Genomic DNA, 17,778 nt, shown 5'->3' on the forward strand with positions numbered 1-17,778 from the left:
TGATACTTTTTTATATATTGACACTTTCAGCACTAAAGCTATAGTGTTACATGGAAAAGCATTTTAATAGCACAACCAGGCCTCAACATGAACACTAAAGGCTTTTCACTAAGCTTGTTTTCAGCAAGCAAAATGAAAACTAGACTACGTTAGGTTAGAATAAAGATCCGATTTATGTGTTTCTTACACTTGCCAGGCTAACAATAAATTTAACCAGAGTTTATTTCCTCGATGATTTCAGTGACCAGCAGTCCACCTGTCAAGCAATACTTTTCGTCGCTCCCCAGTGATATCCTGATCTCTACGAAACCATAAAAAACAGCAGCTCAATTCCAAAACTACAAAGAAAAGAACAGCCCTTTGTCTTTTCATTAGTCTCTGTGACAGATGTGTATTTGATGTCTTACAGGGATAAAGAAACAAACAACTCTGTAAAGGTCTTGTCAAAGCAAGAGGTAATGAAAAACATCTAACTCTGTATGTTCACGAGTGTCTACGTGTTTTACTGGAACATGGCAATGACTCATGCTTGTTGTTGTTACAGCTTCTTTCCATATGCCCTCTATGCTGTAACAATAATGCCTTCATTATAATGGATTCCTCTGATTTATTATGTCTTCCCACCAACTGTCTTCTAACTACAGCTCCCTACTCTCACTCATCACAGACTTAAACAACATTATTCTGATTTATTCATTTATTTATGGGATATTGCTCCAGGTCAGTTAATTGCTTTCCCTGCTGATGGTTTTTCTATTACATTGTCAATCTTTAATATTCTTTCTTTGTGAACACTGCCATATAACACCTTTCTGCACTATTCCTTTATTGTTTTCTCCTTAAATATAAATCCTGTTTTTCTTTCTCCTGCTGTTCACCTTCTTCTTTTGTTCTGGATGAGTGACAGAGAAGGCAGTGCTTCACAGGATGAAACATGGAGGGAGGGCAGCAGTTGAGAAAAGAAAACTCTCAGTGCTTCAGAAGTTTTCTTTATCCATAATATATAGTGTAGCTGATATTAAATGCAGCTGTGCTGGCCTTTATTCTAGATTCTCTAAATCTGCTGGTTTCAGTGTGAACTCCTCTGCTGAAAAACCTCCCCCAAAGTACTCTACAATGTGAAAAGGCTGCAGCTCCTAAAGGATGCTTTGGGATTTTTTCCTGTCTTATGTTCATTTATCCATTCCCCCTCTTATCGACCCATCTCTACCAGCCATTTTTTCCCTTTTACACTCACAATCTCTGACTCAATCTTTTCTCTCCCACCCTTTTCTTTCTGCTTTTTAATTGTTGACACACACTTTGGAAGGATGGACAAGGACGAAGGAAGAGGGAGATGAAAATGCAATGGAGGAAATGCAAAAGCAATTAGAGACAGAAAGACACGGGCGGGCATTCACACAGTGCTCCAAAAAGAAAACCATGAATGATGCACTAAATTACACACGCAGTTTGAGCAGTCTGTTGCTCTTATGCTTTATCTCATTCCCCTCTTTTGTTCTTAAATTCTTCAGCACATATAAATGATCTCTGCCAGCTTCTCTCTGCAGAAAAGGTATACTAAATGACACACACTCATGCTCAACCAGATCAAGAGAAATGATCCTTCTGATTCCTGCACAAAGAGGGCCAGGAGGTGGTGAGGAAAAGGCTCACCCACTCATGCAGACACACACAAAACATCCTGAGAGGATGTCAGAGAGTTTTACATCATGGTTGATTTAACCAACCTAGAAATTAGCATACACAAGAATGTGAGTTTTTCTTTTTCTTTTGCATTGGCAGATTGCCTGGGGAGAAACAAAATACTCTGACAGCCTGACAAACAAGAATGGATATGGTGAGCTATCACCACAGAAGCAACTTCTATTTTTGTAGTGCTGAGGCGACATGTTTACTGTGATAGATGGCCAAGGACAGATGACCACAGCACTTTATGATAGTACACCTACAGCACAGAAAAACAACATATTTCGTTATTCAGAGTGAAAACAGTGGAGCTCAGAATGACAACAACTGTCATTGCATGTGATAGATGCTATAAAGACTTTCCTGCAAGCTTAAGCTTTACACAGCCACTCCCCAACAGGTATATGATGATAACAAAATATTCTGTTAGAATATGATCTCACTTTTTTTAATCATTGTCCAATGTGTAGATATTACACTATTTGTCGTTCACAACATTTATTCCCCTGAGCCTCACTTCTGTGATAAGTCGTAGTACCCACAGAATACCCACTAAATATTGGATGGCATATTGAATATTGGATTCCTGTTTTTCTATAACTGGTTTATTTATTTCAGTTAATCACCTTATTTGTTTGTAACCAGGTTAAATTTGACATTTATTAAAATGTGCTGAAATATTAAAAACATGTAAAGAAATGTAAAATAATAATGGTTAAGTATTTAGAAAGTATTTGTTATTTTGGAATTTCTTTCAAAAGGAGTACAATGTGTTTAATACATTTAGCATTTCCATTATATATTCATTTTTACAAGTATTTTCTTTTATTGTGAAGATCTTTGTAAAAGGAAGTACATGTAGTTGTGATTACTACCAGGACTGAAGTTGTGCCGAGAAGTTTGTGCCAGTGTGTATGCACGAACTGGACGATCTACTCGACAGTCTTTGTCGATGTGCAAATTTTTCAAATTGCTTGTGAGAAGCTGGAGACATTTCTCACTTTTGCTTGAAGCGCCCTTACCACTCTGCATCATCATTCCCACATTACTTTTTCTTCACAGAAAACAAGTCCTCCACCCTCTGGAAACATGAGACTACATGACCTGTAGAAGCAGTATAAAAACGACGTCTAATATGAGTTGAAGTTTAACATTGAAAAGATGTCCACAACAACACATTTTAGCCCGTGCACGGAGGTCGTACGAGAGACATCACTCCAATATCACTTTGCGCAGTGGGGAAGAAGCCATGCAGATGTAGGGAGAACATGCAAACTCCACATAAAAAGGATTTGAACCCATGATCTTCTTGCTGTTGCAAAGGTGCTAATTCATTTTTTTAGTTTTAAAAAAATTTATTTTGCATCTTTAGTTATAAAAATAATTTTTTAAAAATCTATCAACAAGCAAAAAAAGTTGACAGAGTATATTGATTTAGATCAACTGACCACTTGTAGGTACAATTGGCAGAAAAGCCACTGAACCATAAGGAGGAGAATGGCCAGACTACTTCAAGCTGTTATGAAGGCAACAAGTAAAATAAGCACTTGTTACAACTAAGCTGAGCAGAAGAGCATCTCTGAATGTATGATACGTCAACCTTGGATGCAGATAGGCTTCAGAAGCAGAAGATCAGACCAGATCTCACTCCTTACACCTAAGAATGGGAAGAAACTGAGGATATATAATTCACACAAACTCACCAAAACTGAACAACAGAAGATTGAAAAGAACAAAAAAAAAAAAAAAACAATGCCACACACACACACACACACACACACACACACACACACACACACACACACACACACACACACACACACACACACACACACGTGTGTCTGTTTGAACATAAATCACGCTCATAAATCCTGAATGAAGTTTCTATTTCCTCCTATATCTCTCAGGAGACAAAAGCCAAACACACTTCTACCCAGTTGGCAGTTCACTCGAATCGCAAACACACACACACACACACACACACACACACACACACACACAGTCTGCAAATACACAAACTAGTAATAAAAAGAGTGGACTATCAAGGAGAAAGGACAGCAGGGAGCAAGGAGAGGATCCAGTACAGAGGGGTTGATGAAACTTCTTTCTGGCCATAAAAAAATAATGTCTACTTTTAAGGAACACCTCTGAAATACAACCATGTGGAGCTTTGTCTGTGATATTTATATGTTCAGTCCCTTAAGCTGTGAAGTAATAATAAAATAATAAAAGTTTACAGATGTTGTAAGGACAAGTTCTAGTTTTAATGACAATGTGAAAGATCATGTCGTGTCAGTCGCACTATAGTGAAAGAAACACTGTGATACTTGACAAGTAGGGAGCACCGATACCACAAAGGCTCTCTGTATGGAGCATGTAGGTGTGCAGTTTTGTATCTGGGTGTCACAAAGATTATAATTTAAGAGGCAGGAGCAAAGAGCACAAGTGTGACATTTGAGCACAAAGGCCATTCTGCCACCTACTGTTTCTGTGTGTGGGACAGATTTTCTCAAACGTTGCCGACTTGTTTCTTTGGAAATCAACTCCCTGTAGATCAGCTTCCAGCACACTGACTGCAGAGCACAGCTTACTGTACTATAGAGTAGGAGGTAAGAGAAGAAAAGAGAACAGAGCCGCTACACGTGACAAAACTTGTGCTTCATATACTGGATTCTCAAAGCTAAATACATTTTAAATGTGATCTGAGGTTGCCTGGCTCAGTGAGTTTGATAATTAATACTACTACTATATACTCATAATACTCACAAAAACAGCATGCACATCAAAGTAGCCCTTCTAAAAGTATTTATATGACTAAAATTCTTAAAGTCTTTATAACCAACAAGAATGAAAAAATAATGAAAGTAATGAAAATACCAATTCTTTCTTTTGATAAAAATCACCCTTTTTGACACCATCCAAGTAGGAGTTAAGGAGTCCAAGGAGGACCTTTGTTGTACATTCTGCTACACATATAAACTGATACACATAATTCAGTCAACACTTACACCATTTATACCACATCTGAGCATTGCAGGGCCCCCGGGCCACATCTAGCCCTTTCACTGTGCCTGACTGGCCCATAAGAAGTTAATGGGAAATTAGATTTCAAGCATCAATAAGTATAAATCATGCAGTGTGTCCCATTTCAGACTCCACTTACTATCTGATAGACTCCTTATCAGAGAATGGTTTACTGTTTTATTAATTTATTTAGCGTTGCACTGTGATTGGTGCTTTTATTTTGAAGGTAACTGGGGGGGGGGGGGGGGGGGGGTGTACTTACCTACATGTGTACAAGAGAATGCAGTGAAGTTGTTGTAACAGACATTTGTGAGCGATGTGAGTTTGCTAGCCCTGACAAAATGACTGATGCAGAATGTAGAGTTTTTAAGCAAGAAAATGGACTTCAAATTATATATTTACTAAAGTCGGACGTAAAGCTGTGTGTTTACTTGTAGCGAGCACATCAATGTGTTTAAGGTTACGCTGTGTAAAATTTTCACCATTAGATGTCAGTAGATTGCTGAATGCAGCCTGTTTTCTTTCCCTTCCTAAACCTAGCTACTATGTTTTAGTCAGCCATAAGAGTTCAAGAACAGTTCAAGAACAGCTGAGTCCAGCTGGCGTGTTTCTACTACTGTTTCGATCAGATGCAGATCTTCCCTAGATTTTTTTCCCCTATCTGTGGACGGCTGTCAGTCCACTCAGCTGTCAAAGCGTCCACCTTTATTTACTCAGGAAGAGGCTATAAAACTTGTGTGTCCATCCTCGTGTGAAAGGAGTACAATACGGGTCAGTGAGTCAGAGAAGCTCACTTCTGACCAATCACAGTGATACTGAGGTGAGTTTTTAAAGATGTGCTGAACTGCCCGTTTTTTTCCTCTGTTAGCTGCTTTTTGCCGATGTTAGTCAAACTTTCTTTGGATTGGATACAACTTTGTTGGACTGAACCTCTCATACCATGTGAGGATGTAATCAAACTGTTTATTAAAGGGTAAGTGTGATTTTGAGGACACTCGGTCCTAACATTTTCTGGCATATTGTTAGCTCTTGTTCTTGTTTAACCTGCTTGTTGTCCAGGGGTGAGAGGGTCTCCTGAGAATAAGTAACTGTGACTAGAGATGGACCGATCCGATATTACGTATCGGTATCGGTCTGATACTGACCTAAATTACTGGATCGGATATCGGAGAGAAATAAAAAATGTAATCGATCCATTAAATATCAAACAAGCACCTCACAAAACTTGCGACACGGCATAACTCGGCTCATAACCGTAGCACGTTGGAGCAGTATGCTCACATGATAGAGCAGCTGTGGGTGCCTGACCTGTTGGTGGTCTGGTTGAGTATTTGGAGCCTCGCTACCAAACCGGCATTTCATCTCCGAGAAAGTTATACCAGAGAGAAGTAAAGCAAGTGTGTAAGTTCATCTCTGAATGTTTGTAAAGCATTCCAGCGTTAAGCTTAACAACCGATATATGGAGCGACTGCCTCTCTCTCCCTCCCTCTCTTGCTGCTACTTCAATCAGGAAACTGATCAATGATCAGCTGATCGGCTTTTCTGTCCCGAGTCCGTCTCTCTTGTTTGTTTTTGACCCACTTCGCGCCAGAAAGAGGAAACCAGCTGCTGAACAACAGCAGCACGTTTAAGCTTGATAAGCTGTTGTTAGAATTTATTTAATATTACTTTCTACACCAGGATCTTTTTCTACGTAGCTGACAGCTGGTAACTGTGCAGGGGCGGACCTAGCAAAGTTTAGCCAGGGGGGCCGATAGGGCATTAACAGGGAAAAGGGGGCACAAAGACATACTTTTCTTTCTTATTCTCATTTAAAATGTCTAGCTTTCAATAAATAATTATCTGAATCTTACACCCAAAGTTTTAATAATGTAAAATGTATAGAAGTCCATTACTGTATATAGTAACTATTAAGTCTAATATACCCTAGTAAGCTATAGTACTTTTTCCTTTGGGAAGGTACCATCTGTGCAGTCAGCAGTTCTGTTGAAGAAAGATGTTGAATCTATTTAATTATTCTTGAAAAATAATAGATTTCTGTGCATTTTTTTTTTTTTTCACACTGCATCAAATTAAAGTTGATTATGTCAATTAAGCATCATGAGGTGGAGGGTGGGTGGTTCCCTATTTATTTTTTTTGCCGGGAGTTTGCAACCCTATTAGTTAGGTTGCCTACTCTATAAAATACCAGAATAGGGAGGATGGAGTAGGTTTAAGTTTATTAGATTGATCTGTATTGCTGAACTATGAAATATTTTGGGTGCAGTGTATTTTTTGCATACAGGTATAACAGAATAGCTTTAGTGTTTTGTTTAGTTTTTTTAAACTTGAGTATAAACTTATACAAAATGCAGCAAGATATTTAATAAACAGTTTTATTGATTAAAAACACACTATATCGGATTCACATCGGTATCGGCCGATATCCAAATTTATGATATCGGTATCGGACATAAAAAAGTGGTATCGTGCCATCTCTAATTGTGACTATATCAGGAAAAAATAGACATGTTTAGGTACATTTTCATGCGTTAGAGCCCTGACTTCAATTCAGGATATGAGGCTTGAAATGAGGAGGAAGTGAGGATGATGTTTTATCCAGATGACAGTCACTTTGTCTCATTCCTTCATGTTTTTGCTTCATATCTTGAGTCTGAAGGTGCAGACATTAATTATAATTTGCCTGTGAGTTCTCTTCTCCTCTGCCTTGGTGTACTAAACATGTGGCCGGTCTCTAGCCACATATGTAAAAGCAATTAGTTGGAAGGGGATGGCCTTCCAAGCCACTATATTAATATTTGGCGAGGGTGCATGGTGGGGTATTACTTTATGACCATCAATCTATGTATATTTATGGGTAAAATGTCGTTTTTTATATTACATAACCTAAAAAAAAAAAAAAAAAAAAAAAAAAAAAAAAAAAAAAAAAAAAAAAAAATCACATTATAATGCTAAAATAACCCAAAAGTGATAAACACCTGTCCGCTGTCCTTCACATTTCTACTTCAGACACTGAGCCTAAATTGAATGCACATCACTGAACAAGAAAAAAACAAACTGAAAAACTGTCTATTTAATAATAAAACTACAAGCAAAATACCAACAGCACTTTTTGTAAAGCTGAAAGCCTTTGAAATGTTTGTAAAACCATGCATGCTTTGTTCACAGTTTTAGGGGTGGTGGGGGGATGTTAATGAATTAGTAATAAAATGCTGGGATTTTTACTATGTCTAATTTAAATTATAATTTAAATCTTCAACATATAATCTTACCTGTACCAGTTTTATAAAGAGATTTACTGATACTGTTTGGTTTCTGTGTCATGTTTGCCTTGTTTAGAGTTATTGCTTTGATTTAGTTCTTTCCATTATGAATTTAGCTATTTTATGTTTTATAGAGAGTTTTTCAAGTCAAGTCAAGTATTTATTTATTGTCATTGTCAAAGAACAATGAAATTGCGTTTGGGGCTTCCGTACAACCCGTAAAAAACAAAAACAAATACCCCTTAAAACCCAAGTGTAAATATTTAACCCAGTGTGACTTCAGTGCAATGAGACAATCCTTAGCAACAACATGAGAACAAGACAGGTAATGTTCATAGGACATTCAGACAAAGACCTGAGAAACATGACAAAATGCAACAATGCAACCCGTTCAATATTATTGTACTGTGAGATATGATGGTTGTCTAGTTAAGAAAGAGGGGGGGGGGGGGGGGAGAGAATAAAGATATAATGCACCAATGCAAACCAGTTCAGTGCTATTAAGAAGTTGGATATGGTTATTGTCCGTGAGAGGGGGGCAGAGAGGGGAGGGGGGCAGAATTCAGGAACCTCACAGCCTGTGGATACAGGCTGTTGGCCAGTCTGGATGTTCTGGCCTGTATAGACCTGTACCTTCTCCCTGAGGGCAGCAGGTGGAAAAGGTGGCGCGCAGGGTGATGTTGGTCCCGCAGGATACTGTGCACCCTCCTCAGACAGCGAGTGGGGAAGATATTACTAATCTCTGGCAGAATTGTTCCAATAATTCTGCCAGCTTCTTTCACCACCCGCTGGAGTGCTTGCTGGTCGGCCTTGGTGCAGCTGGGGAACCACACTAGAAATCCATGCGTCAGGACGCTGCTGATGGCACAGTTATAGAAGTTCAACATCAGAGGTCTGGGAATGTGTGCGCTCCGTAGTCTCCTCAGGTAGTAGAGGCGCTGTTGGGCCTTCCGTGCAACTAAGGTGATATGGTTGCCCCAGGACAGGTCCTCGGTCACAGTTACCCCCAAGAATTTAAAACTGCTCACCCTCTCCACCGCCTCACTGCCAATGAAGAGAGGCAGATGGTTGTTATGACCCTTCCTCCGGAAATCTACAATGATCTCCTTGGTCTTTTTGGTGTTTAAGACCAAGTTATTGTCGTGGCACCATGACTCTAGTTGTTGCACCTCTGTCCTGTAGTTTGTCTCATCGTTGTTGGATATAAGTCCGAGCACTGTGGTGTCATCGGCAAACTTAACAATGAGATTGGACGCGCAGGAGGAAATACAGTCATGGGTGAAGAGAGTGTATAGCAGAGGGCTCAGAACACACCCCTGAGGGGCACCGGTGTTGACCACAAGGGTGGAAGAGGTGTTCTTACCCACTCTGACACTCTGTCTGCGGTTAGTGAGGAAGTCCACAATCCAGTTGCACAGAGAGGAGTTGAGTCCCAGTTGGTGGAGTTTGGGACGGAGTTTATATGGCCGGATGGTATTAAAAGCCGAGCTGTAGTCTACAAAGAGGAGCCGTGCATAGGTGTTCCTGTGTTCCAAGTGCTTCAATAATGTGTGCAGCACTATGGCGATCGCATCCTCAGTTGACCGGTTCTCCCTGTATGCAAACTGGTGCGGGTCCAGAGATGGTGGAAAAGCAGCTCTGATGTGTTTAATGACCAGTCTCTCCAGGCATTTGGCGGGAATGGGGGTGAGTGCCACAGGTCTGAAATCGTTCAGACATGTGACATTTGACTGTTTTGGGATGGGAACGATGGTTGCTGCTTTGAAACAGGATGGTACCAGTGAACAGGACAGCGAGGTGTTATATATAGAGGTGAAGACGTCCGCCAGGTCCGCAGCACAGTCTTTTAGCACCCGGCCCAGCACTCCATCCGGCCCGGCCGCCTTCCTGGTGTTAATGCTCCGGAACACACGCCTCAGCTCATGAGTGCTCAGGACCGGAGCAGGGTCGGTTGAGGGGAGAGGGGACAGGACAGGGTCGGTGTTCTCCCTATCAAAGCGGGCATAAAAGAGGTTTAGGTCCTCAGCCAGAGTAGGACTATCGGCTTGCTGCAAGAGTCTTCTGTTCTTGCGTACTAGCTGGTTTCTGTTTATGGTTATTCATATTTCAATTCAGCTTGTTCTTGCCTCCCCTCTTGTCATGTTGATGTTCTCACTGTGTTATAGTTTCTTTCAGTTTTATTTTTGTAAGTCTCTTGCATTTAGTTTTGCTTCCCCCGTTTTGTTTTCTCCAGTTAGTTCCAGTTACAGTGGGGCAAAAAAGTATTTAGTCAGCCACCGATTGTGCAAGTTCCCCCACTTAAAATGATGACAGAGGTCAGTAATTTGCACCAGAGGTACACTTCAACTGTGAGAGACAGAATGTGAAAAAAAAAATCCATGAATTCACATGGTAGGATTTGTAAAGAATTTATTCGTGAATTAGGGTGGAAAATAAGTATTTGGTCACCTCAAACAAGGAAAATCTCTGGCTCTCACAGACCTGTAACGTCTTCTGTAAGAAGCTTTTCTGTCCCCCACTCGTTACCTGTATGAATGGCACCTGTTTGAACTCATCATCTTTATAAAAGACACCTGTCCACAGCCTCAAACAGTCAGACTCCAAACTCCGCCATGGCCAAGACCAAAGAGCTTTCGAAGGACACCAGGAAAAGTATTGTAGACCTGCACCAGACTGGGAAGAGTGAATCTACAATAGGCAAGCAGCTTGGTGTGAAAAAAATCAACTGTGGGAGCAATCATCAGAAAATGGAAGACATACAAGACCACTGATAATCTCCCTCGATCTGGGGCTCCACGCAAGATCTCATCCCGTGGGGTCAAAATGATCATGAGAACGGTGAGCAAAGATCCCAGAACCACACGGGGGGACCTGGTGAATGACCTGCAGAGAGCTCGGACCAAAGTAACAAAGGTCACCATCAGTAACACACTACAACGGCAGGGAATCAAATCCCGCAGTGCCAGACGTGTTCCGCTGCTGAAGCCAGTGCATGTCCAGGCCCGTCTGAAGTTTGCCAGAGAGCACATGGATGATACAGCAGAGGATTGGGAGAATGTCATGTGGTCAGATGAAACCAAAGTAGAACTTTTTGGTATAAACTCAACTCGTCGTGTTTGGAGGAAGAAGAATACTGAGTTGCATCCCAAGAACACCATACCTACTGTGAAGCATGGGGGTGGAAACATCATGCTATGGGGCTGTTTTTCTGCCAAGGGGACAGGACGACTGATAAATAAATTCTTTACAAATCCTACCATGTGGATTCATGGATTTTTTTTTCACATTCTGTCTCTCACAGTTGAAGTGTACCTCTGGTGCAAATTACTGACCTCTGTCATCATTTTAGGTGGGGGAACTTGCACAATCGGTGGCTGACTAAATACTTTTTTGCCCCACTGTATGTCCCTGGTGTTTACTATCGCTCCGATTACCTTGTGTGTGTTTTTATAGCCTTTGTATTCCCTCATTTTTTTTGCCATCATGTTTGCTCCAACTGGTCTTCCCTTGTGTGTCTCTATTCTGGTTTCTGGACTTTACTGCCTACTGGATTTTTGCTTGCGGAAATAAAAGGTTTGTTTGGTTTGTATAAATTCTGTGTTTGAATCTTAAGTTATTTATACAGGAAGATTTGTAAGCTCTTAAATCGGAGCAACAATGAAATTACGCTGAGACAGCACATTCAGAAATCTACAATATATTGTGTTGTCAAACAAAATAAAATTAAATAATAGGGCAAGTTAAATAAAACAAGAGTTATACATCATGCTCGTGAACAGTAAGTCACAACACTGATGTGACCTACAAATACTAAAACGTCTTCAACTACATTTTTTTTTAAATAACCATTCAAGTTCCATCAAATATTTATTTCCACTGGATCATTCTCCAGTTTCACATAAATATTGTACAAGAGACAATAGAAAAGAAAATGAAAGTTTTTATATAACCAGTGTTAGGAGTGTTGCAAAAAAGGGAATGTATTACACATGACTCATCACTTTTCTTAAAAGTACATTACTAAATTACTCCCCAGAGAGAGTAATTTGCTACACTACTCATTAATTTACTTTTGCATTATTCACAACATGGCCTGAAAGACACTGTCACATAATTACCACTTAATATAAACTACAGGCTACAGTCCAACATGCTGACACATACCTATCCTAATAAACACACACATACAATCTTGCTTTTACAGTTTAATTATGAGCACAAAGCCAGCAACACAAAGCAATGATGAAAACCTGCCCAAAGAGATTTCTAAGAGATCACCAAATTGAGTCTACGAAAAATATATACAGATAGAAATGGAAGCAACTGCTCATCACTGCTTTTGCTGTGCATTGAAGATCAGACTCTAGCTGCTTGGCTGGGGTTGGCAGACACTCAGCTTTAACAACACCCTGGCTATACAAGACTTTCAAAATAAAACAGGAAACACACTGGAACGTAGACATAACAACACAAGCTTGACGACAGAACATAGAAACACGCACACGTAACAGACTGGGGAAACACAGAACGCAAGGAGAGACACATGGGAACAGATCATTGAGACGAAAGCACGGGCAAAGATAGAGATCCAGAATAAAGATGTATTTTGTTTCAATCTCTTCAATGTTAAAATGCCCAACTTAACAGCAATAAAAAGTCTATTTATAGCCTGGTAGAAAAATGGCTTTGTCTCTGTGGGATATTTCCCCATTTATAACAGCTATACAGGGTTGATTTAATCAACCCCATATCGCCGGATTTTGCTAAGGCTTAAGTTAGTGGTTTGGCTGCTTTGTTTGATAGTTGAGAGGCATCTGTAAACAGCTGGTGTCTGTTTGGTTCTACCCCCTCTATTTAAGTCATTGAACTGGACCTTTACACTGTGCCTGTGCTATTGAGGCTCTTAAATGAAATTATCTGACAAATAGTTATAATATTAATATGGCCTGCTTTATAATACAGCCCACTAAAGACGTCCATCCATCCATCTATCCATCCAGCATTAATTAGCAGATAAATGAGACTGAGTAATGCACCCAGACAGTGTAGTTGCTAACCAAAGTTGGTAGTATTTCCTGATAACTAAGCACTTCACCTTCTCATCCAAATATGGTCACTTTTATTGTTGTGGCAAAAAAAGAAACAGCTAAATCTATAGATAGATTCTTCTTTTTTTTAGTTTCAGTATAATTTCCTCCAAGTGTCTTCATTTTCACATCAGATTTTCTCCTTAAATAAATAAATAACCCCTGACAGATTTCAGCTCCTACATACCCCAGAGAACTGCATGCCAGATCGCTGTAACAGCCCAGCAGGTGTTCAATAACAAAGTGAACTGCTGTGGCTGTGACTGCACTGTCCTTTAGAGAGCTTGAAGGAGGCACATCTGTTCCGTTCTGCTGGCTTTCGCATGGATTGAATCAGCTATTCGGATGCATGTTAAGAATATGATCATCTAGCTACTGACTCTACAACCTATTGGACAGTTAAAATTCAAGCCAATGATACTAGCATAAGAATCCAACCTAAAACCATCAGCCTGATATTGTGTCGTTCCTTTATGTGCCATAAAAACAGCTCTATTGGAGCATGATTATTGGAGGTGTCCTGTGGTGTCCAGCAACTCATGTGTTGCAAAGTAGAGATATGGGTTGTTCAGATGCATCTGATTGGACTGGGGTCTGGCCGCAGGTTTACAGCCCATCATTCTCCATTGCGAAATGATGGATGGCTCCCTTTGGGTTGAGGGAGACTTACTGGTGCTTCCACTGCAGTAATGTGGGCATTATGCTGCACTGTTGAGTTGAATGGTGTGCTGAGGCACAACAAAGGTTTGTATTTAGTATATCAACTGATCCATAATTCAACCATCATCTCTCGGCCCGTGACAGTTGAGGCTCGATTTATGGTTTTCAGGGTTTTTATCAGTTTTTATCTTAATTTTTTTAATCATTTTTATCATCAACTTGGTTTCCCTGGGTCTTTCCCCATGTGTTATGAATAAATTTTCTTTTTAGCGGTACTGGTTTTATTTTTTTGTATTTATTTGCGACACCTTAAAGGTCGGTGAAAATATTGTCAGACATAAACCGGTCCGCGGTGCATAAAAGGTTGGGGACCGCTGCTCTATAGGATGGCGGTGCTCAGCTTTAGAGATAGGGTGACGACCTCAGATATCTGAATGGATCTCTGAGTAGAGTTCCTGCTCTTTCACAGCCTCCTGGACGCCTCCCTTTGCAGTTTTTCCACACACATCTACAGTAACTGGAATGAGATCCCCGCTGTAGGACCAGAATAGGCCTATGAGTAGAGGGGGGGGGGGGGGGGGGGGGGGGGATTTCCACTCTTGATTGGATGTGATCCTCTGTTTGTTGAGCAACTCTAAGTGTACCTGTTACTGAGGGACTGCATTGCTGTTGTTTGCATTGCTCCCTCACTCATCACACAAGGTTAATTGTTGGAATGACCTTTATCTTAGAAAGACCTCAGAGACATTAAAATCCTGGCAATACCGTCAGCATGGAGAGACCACAAATACACACAGTATGTCTGATAGCATCCTATGACTAATATTTGTTGTGGAGCAATGAAAAAGTCCAAGAGATGGAATTAGATTGTGTGACGTGTCAGCAAGTCAAAGTATTAAATACTGCTGGATTTTGGCCAGCCATTGGACTATGTGTGCATGAAATGTCTCTCTGAATACAAAAAGCAATTACTGAGAAAAGTATTCATGTCAAATAAAAATTCCAGTAAAACGAAAGACAGGTACTTGATGTCCAAGAATACAACGAAAAAATAAATACTAATACACATCCCAGTAGGTTTTAAAATGACAACAACAAGCTGGGCCACAGTTTGACAAAAACAGGGCAAACACAGTGGCCACATGTAGTAGTAGAAAGAAACAAAGGGAATGAATTATGTTTATTAAACAGAGACTCCTGTGGATAGGAACCGCTGCCCCTGGTATTCAGATAATTAGAAAGCGACGTGAAGAGCAGCATAAATAAAGGCATTTTTGTCCCCTACACTGCCACCACTACCTGTTAAGACTTCACTTTTATTAGAAAAGGCCAGAGTACAGCGGAAGTGATAAGAAACTGTCAGAGGATTGTGTGGGTTTAATTAGGGAGGGCTGGGGAAGCGTGTCTGAGGAAAATCTTGAAAGACAGTCCAATTACTAACCTGCGTCGGTGAAAAGTTGCTTTTTCTAATCAATCTGTTACATCCTACTGAACACAATCCAACAGAGTGGTAAAGTTGCTTTAGGCAATATCTGGTCACTCGGGGGCAGCATGGTTCAAATGGTGCAGCGGGTTATCACTAATCGTAGGGCTGGAACTCCAGTCGTCCATGAGCCAAAGGCTATTTGGACAAGATACTTTTAGAAAAGAAGTTAAAGTGAAAGAAAATTAAAATAAAACTAAAAGAGTGACATTTACCATTTCATCTTATTTAAGAGTTTCATGGGCTGCCCCCTAGTGGCAAAAAATAAGCCTAAAATATCTCAGTTTGTAGATTGCTAGATGCTTATCTTTTCCCCCCAGATGCATTCTGTGATGGATAGATACTTTACTTTGGTTTTATCAAAGCTTTATATTTAAAAACTGTTTGTTAACCCTGAAAAGTATCATGCTGATCTGCAGCATCGTTATGAGCTCCCCTCCTTTAAATACAGTCACATGAGGCAATATCAATATAGATATTATGCTGGTTTTGACTGAGTGACTGACTTACATTTATACTCATCTGTCTCTGATTAAGTTCCTTTAAGGTGTTACAATGTGATAAGCTCTCAGCTACTCATTAATGCAACTACGGCTGAGCAACAGTTGCAACATAGACAGGGAAAGAGACTGTCTAATCATGTCAATTATGGCAGGCTTAGCAGGAAATCTGCTATGGTTTATCATTTTCTTTTTTTTTTTTTTTATTGCTGCTGGATAAGCTACAGACAGCTAACTATCAAAACCGCCAACCTTTCGATTAGTAGATGACCTGCTCTACCCCTGAGCTACAGCCAAAAACATAAAAGGATCCAGACTGTGCTTTTGTCTTTGTTCTCTACTTACTCTAAAAACAGACAAAAGCAACATGTACAGCGTGTTTATATGTGCACTGGTACAATGGTACAGAGAGCAAAACTGTTGGAGTAAATTATGGAATAAATAAGTGATGGAAAGACACTGTACAGATGTCTGGTTTTTTTTGGTGTACAGAGCTCTGTAGTGCCTACCAGATGGGAGGAGCTGGAACAGGTTGTGTCCAGGGCGTGACGGCTGAAGTCCTGAATGGAGGGCAAGTTGGCACAATGATTTTTTTCTTCTTTGCCAAAATCATCTCAGTGATTGGCTCGAGCTTCTGATCTCTTGCACAAACACTCTGGCATATGTGCTACTTGTTGCTGCCAGAGTTATCTCTGTTCCACCTCCTCTGTGTTGATTTCAAAGAAGTTGTTAGGAAAGAAGTAAGTAAAGATAATTGGCTCATACAGGGGGCAACCCTCCAGCAGCTATGGTACCTCTCACACACACACACACACACACACACAGTACAGGTGGTTCATTAAGATGTTTAAGTGAGTGAGGAGAATGGGGGAATAGAGGCTGGCTGTAATCATTAACAGCCACAGGCAGGTGGCATTGCAAAATATAGCAAAGAGAACATCTAATGACAATTTAACGGGGAAAGACCAGCTGAAATCAGGTGGACAATATTTCCTCATTAGTATTTTTTCCCCATAATGTCCACACAACTTGTAGCCATGAAATCTGGATGAGCTCCATGGATGTGTGTGTTTGCTTACTATCTGACAGTTTGTGTGTGTCATTGTGCGCCTGAAAGCGTGGTTTAATTGTTTATGAGGGTATGTGAAGCATGCCAAATCACTGTCCCCCTGTCTTTTAGTGCTGGGAAAGCTAGAGGGAAGAAGAGACCCCTAGATCCCCAATCCAAACCACAGCTGGCAAAGGGCGATAAGACAAACAGGCTGCCCCATCAGGACACAGCTGAATAGGAACAGAGGAGAAGAAGATGAGCGAAGAGAAGAGGAGGTGAGGAGAGAGCGAGGTGTACAGCAGAGAAATGTCACAGTTTTGTAAGATCTACACAAGAATGTCTACATGTCTGTGTGTATGTGTTCATGTGGGCGGGTGTTTGAAATCGTTCTTTCATATTGGGCCATTAGCCAGTGCCATTACACAGTTGTATTTCCCATCTGTCTATAACTTTTTCAAAGAGCGACACTCAAAAGGCCGAACTTCAACAAGATCAGAAAGACACAGGAAAAAAGACAGAAAACAAAATCTGGCAAGAAAAATCCCCCCATTTGTCGAACAATTCAAGTATGACTCACACATAAAAGAAGTCGATAACAAGAAGTGGCTCGATTGCGTATAACGAACGACGTGTCCCGGAAAAAAGAAAAAAGAAAGAAAGAAAAACAGGTACGGAGGGAGATGGAGAAAGTGCAATGCACAAAGTTCATCTGAAGTTCAGTTTGGCAGTCTGATAGAAATTTTCACCCATGTTAAGGCTTCATTCATCTCACACAATTTGCACGTCAGTCTATGACGAATGTGCATGCATTCTAAATCAGATGGCTTCAGTGATGTCTGTGTGTGTTTTCAGGATGTTGCAGGTAAACACATAGGTAGCAAAGTCAACAAAAGAAGATGATGTTGAAACAGAGGCTGAAAACATAACCTGCAAAACTACGCTTGGTTATGTCTTTATGCATTTATGTGAACACAAAATCTCTGTCTGCACCAGAGCATATCTAACATCTATAATACAATGG

The 17,778-nt window shown here is 40.4% G+C and overlaps 1 protein-coding gene and 1 long non-coding RNA gene across 3 annotated transcripts in view; one reads left to right on the forward strand and one right to left on the reverse strand.

Annotated features, from left to right (window-relative positions):
• LOC146655668 (A-type potassium channel modulatory protein KCNIP2) overlaps positions 1-17,778 on the reverse strand; it is a 125,905-nt gene that overhangs the window by 78,126 nt on the left and 30,001 nt on the right. The window lies entirely within an intron of this gene.
• LOC146655670 (uncharacterized) overlaps positions 5,544-17,778 on the forward strand; it is a 38,695-nt gene continuing 26,460 nt past the window's right edge. Inside the window, exons 1-2 of the long non-coding RNA XR_014914340.1 lie at positions 5,544-5,686; positions 16,199-17,032. This is a non-coding gene — a long non-coding RNA (uncharacterized LOC146655670). The remainder of the gene's footprint in view (positions 5,687-16,198; positions 17,033-17,778) is intronic.

Source organism: Rhamphochromis longiceps, linkage group LG13 (assembly GCF_057381845.1).
Source record: "Rhamphochromis longiceps isolate RC_006_pf linkage group LG13, R_longiceps_female_GT1.1, whole genome shotgun sequence".
Classification (NCBI taxonomy): Eukaryota; Metazoa; Chordata; class Actinopteri; order Cichliformes; family Cichlidae; genus Rhamphochromis; species Rhamphochromis longiceps.